The sequence below is a fragment of the Cnephaeus nilssonii genome (assembly GCF_951640355.1).
Source record: "Cnephaeus nilssonii genome assembly, chromosome: 1".
In the NCBI taxonomy this organism is placed as follows: Eukaryota; Metazoa; Chordata; class Mammalia; order Chiroptera; family Vespertilionidae; genus Cnephaeus; species Cnephaeus nilssonii.
Genome location: NC_137072.1, coordinates 6,229,277 through 6,249,998, shown reverse-complemented (window position 1 = coordinate 6,249,998; position 20,722 = coordinate 6,229,277). Strand labels below are relative to the sequence as shown.

At 38.6% G+C, this 20,722-nt stretch overlaps 1 long non-coding RNA gene across 1 annotated transcript; it reads right to left on the bottom strand.

The window, feature by feature from the left end:
* Positions 1–623: 623 nt before the first annotated feature.
* On the bottom strand, positions 624–4,363 carry LOC307102458. The gene is made up of 2 exons (XR_013813737.1): positions 4,212–4,363; positions 624–1,503 (listed from the first exon to the last, which is right to left on the bottom strand). It is a non-coding gene; the product is annotated as an uncharacterized lncRNA (long non-coding RNA).
* Between the last annotated feature and the right edge of the window lie 16,359 nt (positions 4,364–20,722).

The following is a 20,722-nucleotide window of genomic DNA, read 5'->3' as shown; positions in this document are numbered from 1 at the left end:
CCTGTGATGGAGAGTCCTGGGAAGCTGTTTACATGGCTGCTCAGAGGACAGCCCTCAGGATCATACAATCATTTGAATTTAGTAGCAGCCAGCTTCATAGCACATCCTTCTTTTGATTCCTTTTCTCCTCTTTCTTATTTCCCTAGTTTTATTTCATATTCCTGGGATTGTAATCCCTAATAAAGCAGAACCTACTATGAAAAGAAGAACCAAGGGATACGGGACCTGGGTGGATAGTCAATGGCTAAAGTTGCTGCAGCAGGTGGAAAGGAAAGGGGGAGAGAAGGAGGTGGAATAAAATACCTGATTTGATTAAGAGGCCTATACAGAATGAGGTCTCTCATGTGTGACACTGGAGGCCTGATGAAGGTAGCAGTCTTGCTCAATGCTTATGCTGTATTTGATGAGAAGTAAATCTACAGAGTCCCATACTGAACACAACTCAAGGCAAGCAAAACTCAGCTAATCAAAGATTTTTGGAAGATGAAAATCTCTCCAAAAAAATAAGACATTTTGAGATTTATTTTCTAATAAAAATGCCAGGGCCAGCCTGATGGTTGAACCGGGCTGAGGTAGGGAGGTGGGAATTGAGAAAAGAAAGAAAGAAAGACAAGAGAGCGGGGTGAGGAGGACTGCGAGCCATCGATGGACTGCAGCTACTTTATTGACTGCATAATGCCTTTTATACACAAACACTTGAATAGGAGGTCTGTCAAGAGAAATGTACTCTCTGTTTCTCTTAATCTCTAAGATAAAGCAGGAAGCCAATTTCTCAGTAAATATTTACAGACTTCTGATAAGCTATGAAAGGTCGCTCTATTCTGCTCATCTGCTGACAATAGGAATGTGCCATCAAAACAAGTTAGGGAACATTCTGTGTGGGTAGGGGACTGAGCCTTATCATGTCTCCAACAGCTCCCCCTTCTTTATTTAATTTTAAGCTAATAAAAGTAAATTTTAAACATTAATAATAAAGCTCTAATATTAAAACAATTGCAAACAATGCCAATGCAAAACTTAACTACACATATATTATCATTTTCAAAACTTGAATGTCAAGAGCAAAACTCTGGCTACTAAAAATAACAAAACAATAAGAGAGAAATTAAAACTATGGCCATGTTAACATTTTTAGCTACTAAATGAAAGAAAGTCTCTTGTGCTGTTGGTGTATATTTATTCAGAGTCCTTGGACTTGGCTTCACAAGACTTTGTAGAAGACTGGCAGCTAACAGATGCTAGCATGAGCAGGAACATGGTTGAAGAAGTAGCTTTAACTTCTTGCTTTTCTACAATCTGCTGCACTTTTGTCGTTAACTTCTTCAGATGACTCTATGTTGGCACCTCAGTCCCTTGCGTAGCTTTCAGTTTTCTTCTTCCTCCGCTTTGCTGTCATTAGGGCAGTACTTAGTCCTTTTGAGTGAAGGGACACAGGAGCTTGTCTGAGTCCATTGTGGTGACACACGTAACGCTCTGGCACCCGAATTGGCTGCATTGCTCCTTCTGGAAAGATATAAAACAACCTCTTCCCCACATTATTACTGAATCTGATAAAACTCTTTTCTGGTTTATGCTTCCTTCCACCTAGCTGACTCGGCGGTGGCTATTGTACAGGAGGCCCAATGCCCTTCACCTGCTGTACAATCCTCTGCATCACAATTCAAAAAATTTTTAAAGTATAGAAAGCATAACTGAGCTTCTCTTGAGGTGACACATAACATCTGTCTCCTCCTTTTTGTTTTAGTAAATGATTTTAAGAATATGATTGGCTCTTTCTATAATTGAATGATATTTAAGTCCTCAGGGATTTACCCCTAAAGCTGGCACAGGAAGGTGGATAACATATTGAGGACATCGCTTCTAATAAAATATGGAAATTGTCGTTCTCAAATAATATTTTAAAGACTGAAAATTAAATGAAAAGTTCCTCTGAATTAGTGTGCCCTATAGTAGCTGTTTTAATCATTTTAAATTTTAATTTTTTGCACAAATATATGACTGCTCTAGGTTCACTGTATGTTAAGCAATTTTACCATGAGATGAACTACCAATAGAAATTTTAGGAACAACTTTTTGTCTAATTAAATTCTCTTGAATGTGTACTTATTTTAATTAGCCAATCTAAATTAATCTGAAAACCCGACTACTATTTTACTGTCAAATTCAATACTCTAACAACAATCTTAGTCTACACTGTAAATACTAATGCAAAGGATTATTTGCATCCTTGAGAAAGCCCTGAGCATTCCTGGTGTTAAGCTGGATTTAGATATAGGGCAGCTGCTGCCAACCAAGTCTCTGCTGCCTGGGTCCCGATCTGAGCTGGGCATGGGAAGCACAAAGCAGCCATGGGGCAGGAGAACTCCCTCAGAAGGGGCAAGTGTTTAGGCCCCTGTAATGTTGGGGGGGTGAGGATTTGTGCCCCACCTCTGTTGATCCCCAAGTTCTCTCCTGATGGCCCCTCTGCGACTGTGCCTGTCTTAGGTTGTTCCTTCCCTGAGGAATCTTACCCGTCTCTGGCTAACCATCCATCCTCCAGGGCCAAGCAGGGTGATGTGAGGTTTAGTTCTGTCTCCTTGGTAGCCTATGCCCCTGTGGCCTCCATGCCCAGCACCTGCCTTGGGATCCCCCCACCTGCTGGCAGGGCCCCGGCATTGATCACATATCTTGGGGAACCCAGGTTTCTTCTCCAGGGAGGGCCCAGCTCACACCATTGGGCAAGAGACAAATCCATGGGACCAGCTACTATGAGGCTTCAACTTCAGCATGAACAGAAAGCTCAGGCAACAGCTGTGGGAGGGTCCCTTTTGGTAAAAAGGGCAAGAGAGGCCAATATAGAATGCTCAAGTGCCTTCCCAAGAGGCCTCAACTCCTTTTTAAAATTGCTGCCAAACATTCAAAGAATTAGTCTGTAAGTTTGCTTGGGATAAATGTACATTATGCTGTTACAAAATATTAAAAATTATAATGATATTGTAGAATAATATCATGTAAGAATATTCTTTGCTCTAGGCCATGGCAATTTAATTTCAAACTGGCTGTTAATTTCTTTTTGTATAGACAAGGTTCTAGTTATATTTTTGTACCTCTTAGAGGCTAAAACCTTTATAATATTTTTTTAAATATCTATTAATTCTTATTTGATAAGGCTTTCCATGTAACTTCAAGTATATTAGATCTGTTTTAAAAGATTTTCTTTAAGAAGAGAGAATAAATTTCTTGTATTATTCCAGTCCCTTGGAGCTTTCCAAGAATCATCTCTATTAAGGCCTTGAAATTTTAACATGGAAAAAAAACCATCATATATATATATATATATATATATATATATATATATATATATGATTTAAAGATTATAATACCTTTTATAATTATCTTAAGATATAAAACACAATATTTTCTCAAAAATAAGTTCTTATACTTTAGGTATTTAATTACAATAACTATATAATTTCTCCCAATTGATTTGTAAGCTGAACTTGTAAAGCTGGCAAGTCAAATATATTTAGTATTTCCTATATTAACAACACTTTATATTTCTAAGAAAAATACAAGACATAATTAATTAATAGCTTCAATTCTGTCCTCTAGGTTTTTTATGAGGCAAATTTAAACGTTACCTTTTATTTGCCAGTGGCTCTGGAAAACCAGGTTTGGTTTGTTGGAATGTAAATTACCACATTCCTTAGCATACTGGGAGAGTGGGCTTCTATATTGGATTTCCACGTGTCTCCCTTCCCCCACATCCTGCTTACTTCGGGGGAAACATTAGTAACAGATCTGGCCACATATTTTTTCATGCTTAATAGATAAAGACAGATCTCAAATTTTTTCTTTCTTTTTCGCTTTCTGAAGTAATAACTCACACCCAATTTGGCCAAGATGCATTTCCCTCCGAGTTCTCTTATAATTTTTAAAAGTAACCTTAAGTAATCTTATTGCGGGAGAGCAGATAGCCTTGCCCTCTCCTGCCACCTTTGAATCTCTCCTCACCAGAGGCAGTTTCAGCAGTGGAGTTCCACTTATTACAGATGTTAAATTCCATACACACACTAAGATTCTAATTTGAACAAGAAACAACATTATTTTGTGATCACATAGACTTCAACATTTTCCCATAAAGGGCGTTTTCTCTAAACTCTACTTGTCCCATGCTTTACTCCCGACTATCAAAACATTTCTCCTCTCTTCTTGTCGAGTGCACTCTTTACCTTGAGGATTTCCTCACCATGCTTTCCAAGTCCTCAGGTCCCTGTTCGGGTGCCAATTTGCCAGGGCCAGCCTGACAGTTGAACCGGGCTGAGGTAGGGAGGTGGGAATTGAGAAAAGAAAGACAGGAGAGCAGGGTTGGGAGGACTGCAAGCCGTTGACGGACTGCAGCTACTTTATTGACTGTGTAATGCCTTTTATACACAAACACTTGAATAGGAGGTCTGTCAAGAGGAATGTACTCTCTGTTCCTCTTAATCTCTAAGATAAGCAGGAAGCCAAATTCTCGGTAAATATTTACAGACTTCTGATAAGCTATGAGAGGACGCTCTATTCTGCTCATCTGCTGACAATAGGAATGTGCCATCAAAACAAGTTAGGGAACATTCTTTGTAGGTAGGGTACTGAGCCTTATCAGGTCTCCAACACAAAAATATGTGGCTAAATAGTTCATAAAGATTAATTACTTTATAATTCAATGTCATGGATACCTACATATTGATAAGTAACTGGGAAAGGATTGATTACTTGACTTCCTGATTGATTTATACTCAGAGAACTCACAAGGCTCCCCTCATAAGAGAGGAGAGACCTCAAATTATCTTGGGAAGTTATCATAGTTCTTAAGGGTAGTGTAAACTCCTATACATTTACCACATGGGCCTTTGAAATATTCCTCGGTGTTGAATGTGAACAAACTTTCATATAGAACAGAGAAATAAAACTTATCTTAAAGCTCCATTTGAATTGCTTCTCTAGCATTAACTTACATAGATTATTATGCCTACTCAATTGATTTATTTCATATTTATGACACATTCAATAAACACCCCCATTATCTAAAGTCTCTTTAATCCTCTTCAACGTGAAAAGCAAGAATTCACTTACCATCAGAAAAAAATAAGGTTATTTTGCCTTGCAATACTATTATCATTAATTATATTTGTTAACTTTTTTTATTTCCCCAGGTTCAGAATACTTACCGAATATTAGTTAGATCATTAGATAAAACAGTGCCATATAAACTTGACTGATGAAAACTTACTCTGATTATCACCAAAGGGTAAAGAATGGTTAGCCCAAGACCAATCAGTGAATATGTCAGAGACTGAACGTTGAAATCCTTTATCTTTTCTAAAAGCAGCCATTAGAGCATGCTCTGTGTGTACACATATAAACAATATATGAACACAGGTTTGTATATATTAGTTATAATCATTTAGCTATATAAACAAATATTATTTATACTAATAAAAGGGTAATATGCAAATTGGTCAGGATGCCCTTACAGTAACAGCAGGCTGCGTGGGGTAACCAGGCCGGCAGGGGGTTAATGAGGAATGACCAAACAACTGAACAGCAGGCTGCGTGGGGCGACCAGGCCAGCAGAGGGGAGCAGTTGGGGGTGATCAGGTTGGCAGGCAGAGGTGTTTAGGGGTAATTAGGCTGGCAGGGGGCAGTTATGGGCTATCAGGCAGGCAGGCAGGCGAGTGGTTAGGAGTCAGTGGTCCAGGATTGTGAGGGGGATGTCCGACTACCTACTTAGGTCTGATCCTGGGGATCGGGCCTAAACTGGCAGTCAAACATCCCCCGAGGGGTCCCTGATTAGAGAGGGTGCAGGCTGGGCTGAGGGGACCCCCTCCCGTGTACAAATTTTGTGCACCAGGCCTCTAGTATTTTATATATAATTCAAGTGCCTTTTTTAGTGAATTTGGAAGGCTTTTTTTTTTGTTTTGTTTTGTTTTTTTTGTATAGCAAAGGTGGATATTTATTGAAGAACAGGTACAGACTCCCACGTGAGGAGGGGGAAAGAGTTCCATAGAATGGACTCCCATGTGGGGAGGGGGAAAGGGTCCCCAGGCTTTTTTTTTAATGAGACATAGTAAACAAAGTTAAACAACCACCAACAAAGGTGGGAAATGCTCAAAATACAAGAAATTTTGGAAAGCTTATACAAATAAAATGTTAATAAATGCCTGTGGGTAGATATTTTAAAAGCTTGATCCTTTTGTTGTCTAAAGTTTAAGTTACTCTCACATCTTAGGTGTCTATACATTGTCACAAAATACCTAGACAAAGGGCTGCTTATGTGAATAGGGCATACGTTTTCTCACACTTATAGGAAACATAGTAAAGAGGTATGTTCATTGACAAATAAATCTAGAAGGAGCTATTAAACAGAGTTTTACACTAAATTTCCCTGTCATATTAGTTGCCAAGTTTTAGTTTTTCTTAGTTCATACAACCAAAACCTTGGAATACAAAACATCAGTAGAAATCTGAATATTCTGAGACTCCTAATACCTATTCCAAATTTCAGTTTAGCATCCAATGACATCCTAATACTGTTCATTCATTCAGCATTAGTCATTGAAGGTCCACTTTGTGCCAAGCACTGGCTAGAGGCAGGGTTATAAGGCTGACTGAAAATACTTTGCAGGACAGTGAAATTTATGTCCCTCTGGATCATAAGAGTGAAAGATCCTTAAGGAAGGGAACCATGTTTTATATCTCCCATGGAGATTAGCACTGTGCCAAGCACATATTAGGTACACAAAACTAATTTTAAAAGTCCTGATGGAGTTTGCTGATAAATGAACAACTCATTCTTATACTCTAAAATATATCATCTAATAGCACAAAAATAAGCAATTTTTATGGGTTATGGCATAAGATGATTAGCTATTGATAAGCAACTTTGCCTCTCAGACACAGGGTGACCCCATTTCTTAATTGCTAGACTGCCTGAACTGTATGTCACCACTGTTTGCTGTAATGTCCTCCAAAAGTGTTCTACTACACTTCTTGCAGCTCATCAATTTCAATTTACCAAACATAGTTACATTTTTACTCTTCTTACATTAACTGCTCTTTGGGAAGGTTCCTCACTGCATTGTGTTATTCCATTCATTATTTATATTCCACTTTCTAAAATGATTGGAGATGGCTTAAAACAGGAGTCCTCAAACTACGGCCCGCGGGCCACATGCGGGTGTTTTTGCCGTTTTATTTTTTTACTTCAAAATAAGATATGTGCAGTGTGCATAGGAATTTGTTCATAGTTTTTTTTAAACTATAGTTCGGCCCTCCAACGGTCTGAGGGACAGTGAACTGGCCCCCTGTTTAAAAAGTTTGAGGACCCCTGGCTTAAAATATTAAAATGTATGACAGACAAGACCATTAGAAGTAAAAAGGGAGATAAAAAAAACAACAGTTCAGAGTAATGACTAAACATATAAAAAACAAAAATGAGTTATAATAAGAGGGCACCAAATTAGCTCCACATTTTTACAAAGTCAAGAGAAAAGTGAGTTTATGATATAATACATGGTTCTTCTTAACAGACTCAAGGAATTATATACACATATCTGTGGCAGAGACTGCTAGGTACCCACCATCCGTTTCCTTTCTCCATAGTGATAGAACTGTGTCTGGACCACAGTAGGGGCTACACTTCTCATCTTCTTTTACAATGAGAACCTCTCATTAATAGGATGCAAGCAGAAGCAATGTGTGTAATTTCTGGATCTCATGCTTAAGAATAATTCTATGATCCTAGACTTCCAGTCTCTCCCCTTCTTACTGGCCAGAATGGGAATGACCAGAATGGCCTTGTAAGCCACAAGTTGAAAATGGTGGAGCTCCATTCGCCTGGATTGAACAAAGGAAACAGAGAGGGTAGCCTTTCTCTTAGGAAATACAGGGGGCCTAACTTGAATAGTTTCCCAAAGTCATTCAAACACCTAAAAAGGTAATCCACAGAGGATATCTTTGAGATAAATAAATGCTACTGAACACCAAGAGATATAAAGTATGAGGTTACAGCTATTATGTAAGGTCAGACTAGTTAAGGAATTAGGAAGATAGCAGCAAGAAACAATGCATTCTAGCAGCAACCTGGAGTCCTATGATAGCACCAAGGAGCACCAGGAAAGCCTGCTCAGGGGCCTGGAACTGCCCATTGCAAAGCTAGCTAAAGGGCCATGCACTCTGACCCTTTGGGCCAGAGTACCCAGTTAATCATCATATCACTCAGGTTGGATCCTAGGATTTCATTTATCTGTAGAATCTAAAGAACAAAATAAACAAGCAAACAAAATGTAAACAGATTCACAAATACAGAGAGATAACTGGTGGTTGCCAGAGGGGAGGCAGGTTGGGGCACTGGGTGAAAGGGGTGAAGGGACTAAGAAGCACATATTGGTACTTACAAAGTAATAATGAGGAAGTAAAGCATAGGAAATATAGTCAATAATATTGTGAAAACAATGCATGGTACCCTCTGGGTAACTGGAAATATCGAGGGAAACACTATGTATAGTATATGATTGTCTAACCACTAAGCATACAGCCAAAACCAATACATAATAATAATTTTTTAAAGTCCTGGAACACAAGGGGAAAGAAATATTCACTGGAGAATATATGTCTGCATAGGACACAGTGTGTTTAAAAACCCTCCAATTTGGTCCTTAATGTACATATTGCATTTTTAATTCCATAGCAATCCTGCCAAATAGGTTAATCAACTCACTTTTAGAGAAGGAAACAGTTTCAGAGATTAGTCAAGACCCATTTCAGTATTTGCTGTACTCTTTTAGTTACGCAAGTTCAAAAATCGATTCAAACCATCTTAAGTAAAAATAGGGAAATCATTAGTTTACACACCAGAATGTGGAGCGGGAGATCTGGCTTGAAACATGGCTGGATGGGTGCTCAAAGGGCATGTGCAGGAATCTGTGTTTCTCTTCATCCCTTCAAAAGGAGATGGGCATGCGGGGAGCTTGATAGCCACCAGGAACACAAGAGTCACCGCTTCAGAGTTTAGCAAACTTAATGTACATAAACTCTGGTTGGGGTCATGTGTCCAGAAACATGACTGCTCAGGCCTGGTCTACTACACTCCCCTTCTACAGAGGGAGGAGACAATTTAGCCTCTTCTACTATGGCACACACCAATGCTCCCTACCTGCCACATGCACACAGGCTATTATTATTTTTTTAAAGCAGGAAATTGATTCTGGGCAAACAAAACCAGGAGATATCTATTATGTTCATCACCCTTAACCTCCAAGCATATTGCAATCCTTTTTCTCATACATATAAATATAAAATTATGTCACTTGGCATGATGCAAATATTCATATACAACATTTTCCCAAAGGACATGATCCAAATTCTAATAAACTCAGAATTTCTGACTATTATGAATATTTTTCCATCTGGTTTGGCCATAGTTCCTCAAGATCTAGCAATCTATGGTCAATTAATAATTTAACTTTCATTTTCAGAGATAGAAGGAAAACAAAATAATGGCAAATGATGTCCATTGGAGAAAGGAGAGAAGGGGAAACAATTCCAGTGGTTAGCTGTTCACCCCATTGCCGTCTATTGGAAAAGGATAGCAAGGACTCACTTCCTTTATCTGCTGGATCGTCCCACTGTGTTCACCTGGTGGGTCCCTGCTGCAGTGAGCATCCACAGCAGTGCCCAAGAGGCCATGGGGGAAGAGGGGTAGAAAAGCTTCAGGTTATTATTTATCTGTATGGTTTTGAGGCTCTGAAATTGCCTTGGAGCTTAAGTAATCACATCTACATGCTAGGCCTGGGTTTCTCTTTAATACAGCCCCTTAAAAAGCCCTTGAAATCTCCAGGAGACATAAACTGTCCCTGAACGTCTAGTTGAGCCTTCTCCTCTGCTATAGTACAAAACACAATGAAAGTTGGTTATCTGGTTTTCAAAGCACTGGACTTAGGACTAACTCTCAGAATCAGACAAGAGCGCCATAATATCACTTTATTCTTTTTTGGCATTATTTAACCTTTTGCACTCGGATGTCGAGTGTGACTCGACACGGTTAGCATTAGAATAAAGGAATCGAGAAAAAAGCAAGCGAGTGCAAAGGGTTAATACTAGAGGCCTGGTGCATGAAATTCATGCACTGGGGTGGGGGGTCCCTCAGTCCAGCCTGCACCCTCTAGCAGTCCGGTAGCCCCCAGGGGATGTCCAACTGATGGCTTAGGCCCACTCCCCGCAGTTGGATATCCTTAGCGCTGCTGCGGAAGCGAAAGAGGCTTCCGCCACTGCCGCTGTGCTAGCCAGCAGTGAGCCCAGCTTCTGTCTGAGTGGCGCTCCCCCTGTGGGAGCACACTGACCACCAGGGGGCAGCTCTTGCATTGAGCATCTGCCCCCTGGTGGTCAGTACACGTCATATAGACCAGTCGTTCCACCATTTGGTCAATTTGCATATTAGCCTTTTATTATATAGAATAATTCTTGAGATTTGTATAATTCAAGTACTGATTATAAAAGTTACAAGAGGACAGAAAAACCTAAAAGCCTCTTCCAAAGTCCACAATACTCTTTCAAGGCAAATGGAATTTGCTCCTAAGAAATTAAGCCTAGATTTTAGTTTGAGAGCCAGGTCTCCCTATCAGCCAGATCATTGCTTCCCTATAGCAGTGAGCTTCCCAAAAGTGAGTGCCAAGTGGGTTTAATCAGCATGTGTGTGGTAAACCACTCTCCCTTCATCTCCAACACACACACACAAGCTTCCAAAAAGTCTGATTTCCATTATAGTAAAATAGACACAATATTTCCGTTTGTTTTTGTTTATATTTTGATTTTCAGAAGCTGTGGTGTCTGGAATCATCACTGAGGTATTTAGCTTTTTAAAAAGTGTTTTGCAAGGATGAAAAGTGACGACGGAATAGACAGACATGTCCCGAGCCTTATCCTGGAGCAGAAAGAAAGAACAGCTGAGGGTCGCATGGGGAGTGTTTGTTGGCGAGTTAAGGGACAGCTAAACTCCAGGAGAAAGTTGGGGACTGCTGGACGGGGTTCCCTTGACTGAGCAGCCCCCACTGCTGCTGGGTCCCCTCCCGGAGCTACGGGCTCAGACACAGAGACCACGCCATCTTGAAGGGGAAAGTGGATGTTATTGAAACTTGAAAAGCTACAACTGTGGCAACCACCAAACAGCTGCGAGCTTCAGAACACCGGTCCCCAATTGGCACAAACACATGGATTCAGAGGAGCTCTACACCTCACCATGGAAAGGTCGGATTTCGCCTGGGATAAGGTGAGGTCTCTGGTCCCAGCGGGAGAGAAAGGCACGCACTGTGGGAGCTGGAGGATTGGGGAAAGTCTGTGACTAGAAAAATCCATGGATCTTGGGGCTCGCGTGATCCGTGGATGTGGAAGGGGGTCCTCAGAGCTGCTAACAGAAGGGATCTCTAAAAAGCAACCCATTTTGTTCTGACACAAAAGGACAGCCTAAAAATTTTAAAAGTGTGCCGGCTTCTTAGACCCAAGGGGTAAAGGGGGACTGCGCAGACTTGCGCACAGCCCCGTTGTTCGCACACTTGGGATTTCTCCTCTTCAAATCCTTGCTTCTGATTACTAAGCCCAATACATAGGATCACCCAGTTGGGGACAACCTGGGAGACTGCAGGGGAAAGTTGTTTTTCTGGAACCTGGGGATCGCAGCAGGGATGACCTTTGGAGAGCCAGCTCTGAGGCAGCCAACTCCCACACACCGGTATTGAGTGCCACAGGGAAAGAAGGATCTAAACACAGGCTAGAGAGGCCATATAGACCCAGATGTTAATCCAGAAACACTGATACCCAGGGGCTGAATCACAAATTGACTCTTGTGTAATCAAAAATAAAGGAATATGAGAAATTAAGACACCGCCTGCTTAAAAATCAGGACTGGCTTACAACACTGAAGAGCAGTGGAATGCAGGGATCTGCAATATTGTCCTGACTGGGAAACAGGCATGCCAAACAGAACAATAAAGGAAGCGAACGACCTTCACTACTGCACATTTTTTTTTACTTTTTTTTAAAAATATATTTTATTGATTTTTCACAGAGAGGAAGAGAGAGGGATAGAGAGTTAGAAACATCGATGATAGAGAAACATCGATCAGCTGCCTCTTGCACAACCCCCACTGGGGATGTGCCCGCAACCAAGGTACATGCCCTTGACCGGAATCAAACCTGGGACCTTTCAGTCCAAAGGCCAATGCTCTATCCACTGAGCCAAAACGGTTTCGCCTTTTTTTACTTTTTCTTTCTTTTTTTTTTTTTTTTTTTCATCTTTTACTTCAGAAACTAATTTTTTTCTTTTTTCCTCACTTGATTTTACCTTTTTAATTACTACATTTTTATTTTCAATCAGTATTATTACTACTACTATTTTACCATTTTTTTTAAAGTGTCATTTTATTTTATCTTTATTTTACTTTAGGAATAGTGTTCTACATTCTATTTTCATCTTTCCTTTAGCATCGTTTTACTCTATCTCAAATCTACCTTTATACCATCACTCTCTTCCTAACTTTTCCCATTTTGGTGTCCTGTTTCTCTTACCCTTTTCCTGTTTTAGATTTTCCCTATTCTTTCTGTTTACACCCTGTTAAAATTTCACCCTACTTATATAACTAATTTCCAATCCCCTGCTCCAAGTCCATACACACCTCTCTCTTCTATGTCTTAACTATCCAAAAATTGTTTTTCTCTCTGTCCTTATGTTGTTGATTGCTTGAATGTTGATTATATTGATTATTTATGCTTTTTTGTGAGATTGTTTTGCTTATTCTTTTTTTTTTTTTTGGTTTTTTTTTTGTTTGCTTTGTTTTTGTTTGTTTTTTTAATTCTGTTTTCCCTCACCTCACTTGATATTAGATGTTGTTTATAGTTTGTATTAATCTCCAGGTACTTGTTGCTGGCATTGCTGGGATTAGTGGTTGTTCTCTTGGAGTTTTCTCCCCATATACATAGTTTGTTCCCCCTTTCTTTCTTAGTCTCTTTCTGTTCTTTCTTACTTTTTTTTTTCATTTTCCCATTTACATTTTGGCACTCCTTTTTTTTTTTTTTTCTTTTTCCTCTTCTTCTTTTTCTCCTATCCCCTAATTTGCCTTTCTCTGGTGGTCACATTTATTGGTTAATACATTTCTGTTCAGTGCCTTGTGTGTTGTATCTGGTTGTGTTGTATTTTGTGTCTTTAAATCAATGCAGGAGAGAGAGAACTACATAACCAGACATCCAGAGAAGAGAGACCATGGTGAAACAAAGAAACAGCCCACATATGAAAGAAAAGCAGGCATCACCAGAAAAGGAAGTAAACAAAATAGAGGCAAGCAACCTGTCAGAGAAATAATTCAGAGAAATGGTCATAAGGTGGCTGAAAAGAATGGAAGACAAATTTGACAATATGAGTAAGAACCAAGAGGAAATGAAGAAGAACCAAGAAGAAATGAAAAATGACATCGCTGCTATAAAGAACTCAATAGAAAGCATCAAGAGTAGACTAGAAGAAGCAGAGGACCACATCAGTGAGCTAGAAGACAAGGTGGGAAAAAATACCCAAGTAGAGCAGCTTCTAGAAAAAAAAGTTAAAAAGTAAGAGGAGAGCCTAAGGGAATTTTGGGACAACATGAAACAAAACAAAATCCACATAATAGGAGATCCAGAAGGAGAGGAAACTGAGCAAGGAATAGAAAACCTGTTTCAAGAAATAATGACAGAAAACTTCCCTGATATAGGGAAGAAAAAACCCACACAAATCCAAGAAGCTCACAGAGTCACAAGCAAAATGAGCCCCAAAAGACCAATGCCAAGGCACATTATAATTAAATTGGCAAACACCAACTACAAAGTAAGAATCTTAACCTTTTGCACTCGGATGTCAAGTGTGACTTGACACGGTTAGCATCGGTAGCAGCTCGAGAAAAAAGCAAGCGAGTGCAAAGGGTTAAAAGTGGCCAGAGAGAGCCAGAAAGTTACATACAAAGGAACCCCCATCAGACTAGCAACTGATTTCTCAACAGAAACTCATCAGGCCAGAAGGGAATGGAATGAAATATACAAAGTCATGCAAAGGAAGGGTCTGAATCCAAGAATACTGTACTCAGCAAGGCTATCAATCAAATTGAAGGTGAAATCAGGAGCTTCACAGACAAAAAAGGGACTAAGGGAATTTATTACCACCAAACCAGCAATGCAAGAAATGCTAAAGGGTCTGCTGTATAAAAAAGAAATAGGAAGCAAAGAAGAAACACAGGGGTAAAGAATAAAAATGGTGACAAATAAGTACCTATCAATAATAACTTTAAATGTAAATGGATTAAATGCCCCAATCAAAAGTCATAGGGTAACGGATTGGATAAGAAAACAAGACCCATATATCTTCTATCTACAGGAAACCCACCTCAGAAAAAAAGACACACAGAGACTGAGGGTGAAGAGATGGAAAAAGGTTTTCCAGGTGAATGGAAATGAAAAAAAAAAAAGCTGGGATAGCAATACTTATATCTGACAAATTAGATCTCAAAGTGAAGGACATAACAAGAGATAAGGAAGGCCACTTCATAATACTAAAGGGAGCAATCCAACAAGAAGAAATAACTCTGGTAAACATATACACACACAATACAGAAGCATCCAAATACATAAAAAATCTCCTGGAGGATATCAAGGGAGAGATTAATAGCAATACAATCATAGTAGGAGACTTTAATACCCCACTATCACCATTGGACAAATCCTCTAAAAAAAAATCAGCAAAGAAACATCAATCCTAAATGACTCACTAGACCAGATGGAATTAATTGACATCTTCAGAACATTTCACCCCAAAGCCACAGAATATACATTCTTCTCAAGTGCACATGGGTCATTTTCAAAGATAGACCATATGTTGGGACATAGGCAAAGTCTCTTCAAATTCAAGAAGATAGAAATCATATCAAGCATCTTCTCAGATCACGGTGGCATAAAACTGGAAATCAACTACATTAAAAACAATCCAAAGAAATCAAACACATGGAGATTAAATAGCATGCTATTAAACAATGACTGGGTTACCAGAGAGATCAAAGAAGAAACAAAAAACATCATGGCTACAAATGACAATGAAAACACAAAAATCCAAAATCTATGGGAAACAGCGAAAGCAGTCTTGAGCAGAAAGTTCATAGCTCTACAAGCCTACTGCAAAAAATAAGAAACAATGGTAATAAATTACCTAACCCTACAACTCGAAGAGTTAGAAAGAGAGCAACAAGAAAAGGCCAGTGTAAGCAGAAGGAAGGAAATAATAAAGATCATAGTGGAGATAAATGACATAGAGACCAAAGAAACAATACAAAAGATCAACAAAACCAAGAGCTGATTTTTTGAAAGGATAAACAAGATTGATGAACCTCTAGCCAGACTCACCAAGAAGCAAAGAGAGAGGACCCAAATAAACAAAATCAGAAATGAAAGAGATGAAATAACAACAGACCCCACAGAAATATGAAGGATTGTTAAAAAATACTACGAACAACTCTATTCCAACAAACTGGACAACCTGGAGGAAATGGACATACTCCTAGAAAAATATAACCTTCCAAAACTCAATCAGGAAGAATCTAAACAGCTCAATAGGCCAATAACAATGGAAGAAATTGAAGCAGTCATTAAAAAGCTTCTGGCAAACAAAAGCCCGGGGCCAGACGTCTTCACAGGGGAGTTTTACCAAACATTCAAGGAAGAACTAAAACCTATCCTCCTCAGACTATTCCAAAATATTCAAGAGGAAAGAACACTTCCAAGCTCCTTCTATGAAGCCAGCATCACCCTAATACCAAAACCAGATAAAGACAACACAATGAAAGAGAATTACAGGCCAATATTCCTCATGAACATAGATGCCAAACAAAATTCAAGCAATTCGTATCCAGCAGTACATCAGAAAGATCATACACCATGACCAAGTAGGATTTATCCCAGGAATGCAAGGATGGTACAATATCTGCAAATCAATAAACGTGATACATCACATAAACAAACTGAGAGATAAAAATCACATAATCATATCAATTGATGCAGAAAAAGCATTTGACAAAATCCAACACACTTTCTTGATAAAAACTCTCAACAAGGTGGGAATAGAAGGATCATACCTCAACATAATAAAAGCTATATATGATAAACCCACAGCAAACATCATACTCAATGGGCAAATACTAAAACCATTTCACCTAAGAACAGGAACAAGACAGATATGCCCACTCTCACCACTTCTGTTTGACATAATACTAGAAGTATTAGCCATTGCAATTAGACAAGAAGAAGAAATAAAAGGCATCCAAATTGGAAAAGAAGAAGTAAAGCTATCCTTATTTGCAGATGACATGATATTGTACATAAAAAACCCAAAAGACTCCATAAAAAAACTAATATACTTAACCTTTTGCACTCGGATGTTGAGTGTGACTCGACACCGTTAACATTGGTAGCAGCTCTTTTTATACTCTTTGAATGTATCAATAATTTGAAATATAAAAAAATCCAAATAAATAAGTTTGTATGAAAAGAAACTCCAGTTTTTTATTCTACTGCCGCGCTTTGTAAAATCTGGGGTACTTAAAATATTAAATCCTGAGTAGAATAAAGGAATTGAGAAAAAAGCAAGCGAGTCCAAAGGGTTAATAAATGAATTCAGCAATGTAGCAGGACAAAAATTAACGCCAAGAAATCTATGGCATTTCTATACACCACGAGTGAACTTACAGAAAGAGAGACTAAAAAAAAGCAATCCGATTTACCATTGCACCAAAAAAATTAAGATACCTAGGAATAAACTTAACTAAGGAGGTAAAAGACCTATAATCAGAAAACTACAGGACACTGAAAAAAGAGATAGAGGAAGACGTAAACAGATGGAAGAACATACCATGTTAATGGATTGGTAGAATCAACATCATTAAAATGTCCATATTACCCAAAGCAATCTATTGATTCAATGCACTCCCCATTAAAATACCAATGGCATATTTCACAGACCTAGAAAGAACTCTCCAAAAATTCATCTGGAATCAAAAAAGACTCCGAATAGCCACAGCAATCCTGAGAAAGAAGAATAAAGTTGGAGGGATCTCAATTCCAGATTTCAAGCTGTATTACAAAGCCACTGTTCTCAAAACAGCCTGGTACTGGCACAAGAACAGACATATAGATCAATGGAATAGAATAGAGAACCCAGTTATCGACCCAAACCACTATGTTCAATTAATATTTGACAAAGGAGGCAAGAACATACAATGGAGTCAAGACAGTCTCTTCAATAAATGGTGTTGGGAAAATTGGACAGATACATTCAAAAAAATGAAACTAGATCACCAACTTACACCATACACAAAAATAAACTCAAAATGGATACAGGACTTAAACATAAGACGGGAAACCATAAAAATACTAGAGAAATCCACAGGCAGCAAAATCTCAGACATATGCCGAAATAACTTCACTGATACTGCTCCTAGGGCAATGGAAGCTAAAGAGAAAATAAACAAATGGGATTACATTAAAATAAAAAGCTTTTTCACAGCAAAAGAAACCATCAACAAAACAACAAGAAATCCCCTGTATGGGAGAACATATTTGCAAATGTTATCAATGATAAAGGTTTAATCTCTAACATCTACAGGCAGCTTATACAACTTAATAAAAGGAAGATAAATGATCCATTAAAAAAATGGGCAACGGACCTAAATAGAATCTTTTTGAAAGAAGACAGAAGGAAGGCCAAGAGACACATGAAAACATGCTCAAAGTCACTAATTATCCGAGAGATGCAAATCAAAACGTCAATGCGGTACCATATCACACCTGTCAGAATGGCTATCATCAACAAATCAACAAATGACAAGTGTTGGCGAGGATGTGGAGAAAAAGGAACCCTTGTGCACTGCTGGTGGGAATGCAGACTGGTGCAGCCACTGTGGAGATAAGTATGGAGTTTCCTGAAAAAACTAAAAATGGAACTCCCATTTGACCCAATAATCCACTCCTAGGAATATATCCTAAGAAACTAGAAACACCAATCAGAAAGGATATATGCACCCCTATGTTCATAGCAGCACAATTTACAATAGCTAAGATTTGGAAACAGCCTAGGTGCCCGTCAGCAGATGACTGGATCAGGAAACTATGGTACATCTACACAATGGAATACTATGCTGCCATAAAAAAGAAGGAATTCTTACCATTTGCAGCTACCTGGTTGGAACTGGAGAACATTATGTTAAGTGAAATAAACCAGTCAATGAAAGAAAAATACCACATGATCTCACTCTTTTGTGGATAATAAAGAACATTATAAACTGATGAACAAAATGATAGAGACAGAGGCAGTAAAGCATCAAAGAGAATGTCAAATTACAGCAGAAAGGTTAGGGAGAGGTGGGGGAGATAAGAGATCAACCGAAGGACTTGTATGCATGCATATAAGCATAATCAATGGATGCAAAACCCTGGAAGGGTGAGGGCATGTATGGGAGTGGGGTGGGGGGGGGGCAATGGTAAGATATGTACACATATAATACCTTAATTTAAAAAATGGAGGAAAATAAATAAAAGTAATCATCTAAAAATAAATAAATAAATAAATGCAAAAATATTTTTATATTGAGTTAATAGCAGCTCTTCTATTCCAGTCAACAATGTCTGTTACACAAACCCAGCATACACACCCCATTTTACACTACCCCTGCTTGGAGGCAGTGAGCTGTCTTTATACTTGCTACATTTAGGATAACTGATTGGCAAAATTGTAATTTTTTTTTATTCACAGTAAGTGAAAATTCTCATTATATGTTGCTACATTGGGAGCAGCTAAAAATTTTATTTCAGGAAAGGAAAAATGAAGACATGTAGGCACCAAGAATCTTCTCTGTGTGCCCAACAATCACATTATTCTTTAGAATCATCCAGCACCCTTCCCATGCAGAGGAAAAGTATTTCTAGTTGTATCTTTTAACTTATCCTTACAAAATCCCAATAATGGAAAATATGCATAAATATTATTTCTGTCTGCTTATAGGTTATAACTAAAAAAAGCAATCATTAATTCAGAGAGCCAAACCAGGACTAGGAAGAAAGGCTGCCTTGATTTGAAGGTAGATGGTTTAGGATTGGAGGAAAAACAATATTGGGAGTGGAGATGGAAAGTGCAAAAGTTGAACTTCCATTCTGTTGTGTTTGGCTTTGTGACACTGGTCTCTGACGAATTTCAAGTTAGAAGTTGTACAGTAAAGAGTTAACTTATCAGGTCCTTGTTGCTCAAACCCTGCTCATTCCAAAGGAAAGCCTGACTTCAGGAGAACAAGCCCTTGATCAGTTCTTGGCAAATAACCTCTGATCCTTTGGAATATCTTGCTTTATAAGACTATTTTTATATTACTGAGTTTTTGGACATTTTCTATCAGTTTGACCTAATAGCTCATGCTAACAATGACTCTTGGTGAATGCCTGTTTTTGTTTGCCTGAAGTCCTGGGATATCCTGTATTAGTTTGACATTTGTGTTGGGGAGAGGGAGCTAGACACTGAATACTTAAGGTCAGTCATGCAGGTACTTTATACCTATGTGGCTGACCTCAAATTAAAACCCTGGACACCAAGGCTCCATGTGAGCTTCTCTGGTTGGCAACACTTCATACATGTTGGGACATCATTGCGAGAAGAATTAAACAGGTTTTTGGGCAACTTCACTGGGAGGGGTCACCTGGGACTTTCTGCCTAGTTTCTCTTGGACTTCTCCCATGCACCTTTATTTTGATCCTTCCCCTGTAATAAACCATAACCATAAGTATGACAGCTTTTCTGGGTCCTAGGAGTCCTTTTAGCAATGCATCAAGCCTGAAGATGATCTTAGAGTTCCCCATCCCACTCAAAGAGAAGTATTTAAAAGAGATGGATAGAGGAACTTTTCCCCTGAATATATATCAGAGCTAAACATTTTGTATTTCCCAACCAGATATAAAAATGCTCAAGATTCAGCTGATAACTGCTCCATTGAAAGCAGAGTCCTGGATCAACCATATTTTTATTATAATGACTGTTTCAGAAAACAAATGAGTCACTGACCATAGCTGGCTTTCTCATGTTAGCCTAGTCCCAGGGAAACATTTTTAGCTCAGGAAGTCCCTCTTCCTCTGTTCACTGCAGAATGAATTACTGTCCAGTACTCTCAAAATGCAGGTGCCCACTAGCTTATAAGTCAAGAAAAGGACTGTGAACTCTATGTACTTCACACTCCCTGGTCCTTTCTCCCTGGTTATTGTCTAAAGCAAATAACCTTTAGACAGTCATATAGTTTACACAATTCATAAGATACAACTTAATATTATAGATTTTATTCTTATGCAAAGAGTGTTAAACTCTTCAAAATATTTTTAAAAATCAGAATATACAAAATTAGATTATTATCCTTGTTGGGTTAACGTTTCAATTACATTATATTTAAAAGAAGAAAGAAGCAAAGTGAAGAAAGAGAGAAATAAATTCTTAAGGTCTTAGTTTCATAAGTCAGTTCAGAAACACAAATTCTTCTATCTGGAGCATTCCACTAGTTTTTCCTCTCCTAAATAACCGGGAAATAATCTATCACACTTTAGTGCATTAGCATGTCTAAACTGGCTCTACTGTTTCTAAAAATCCCACTTTGAAATTACAAATATC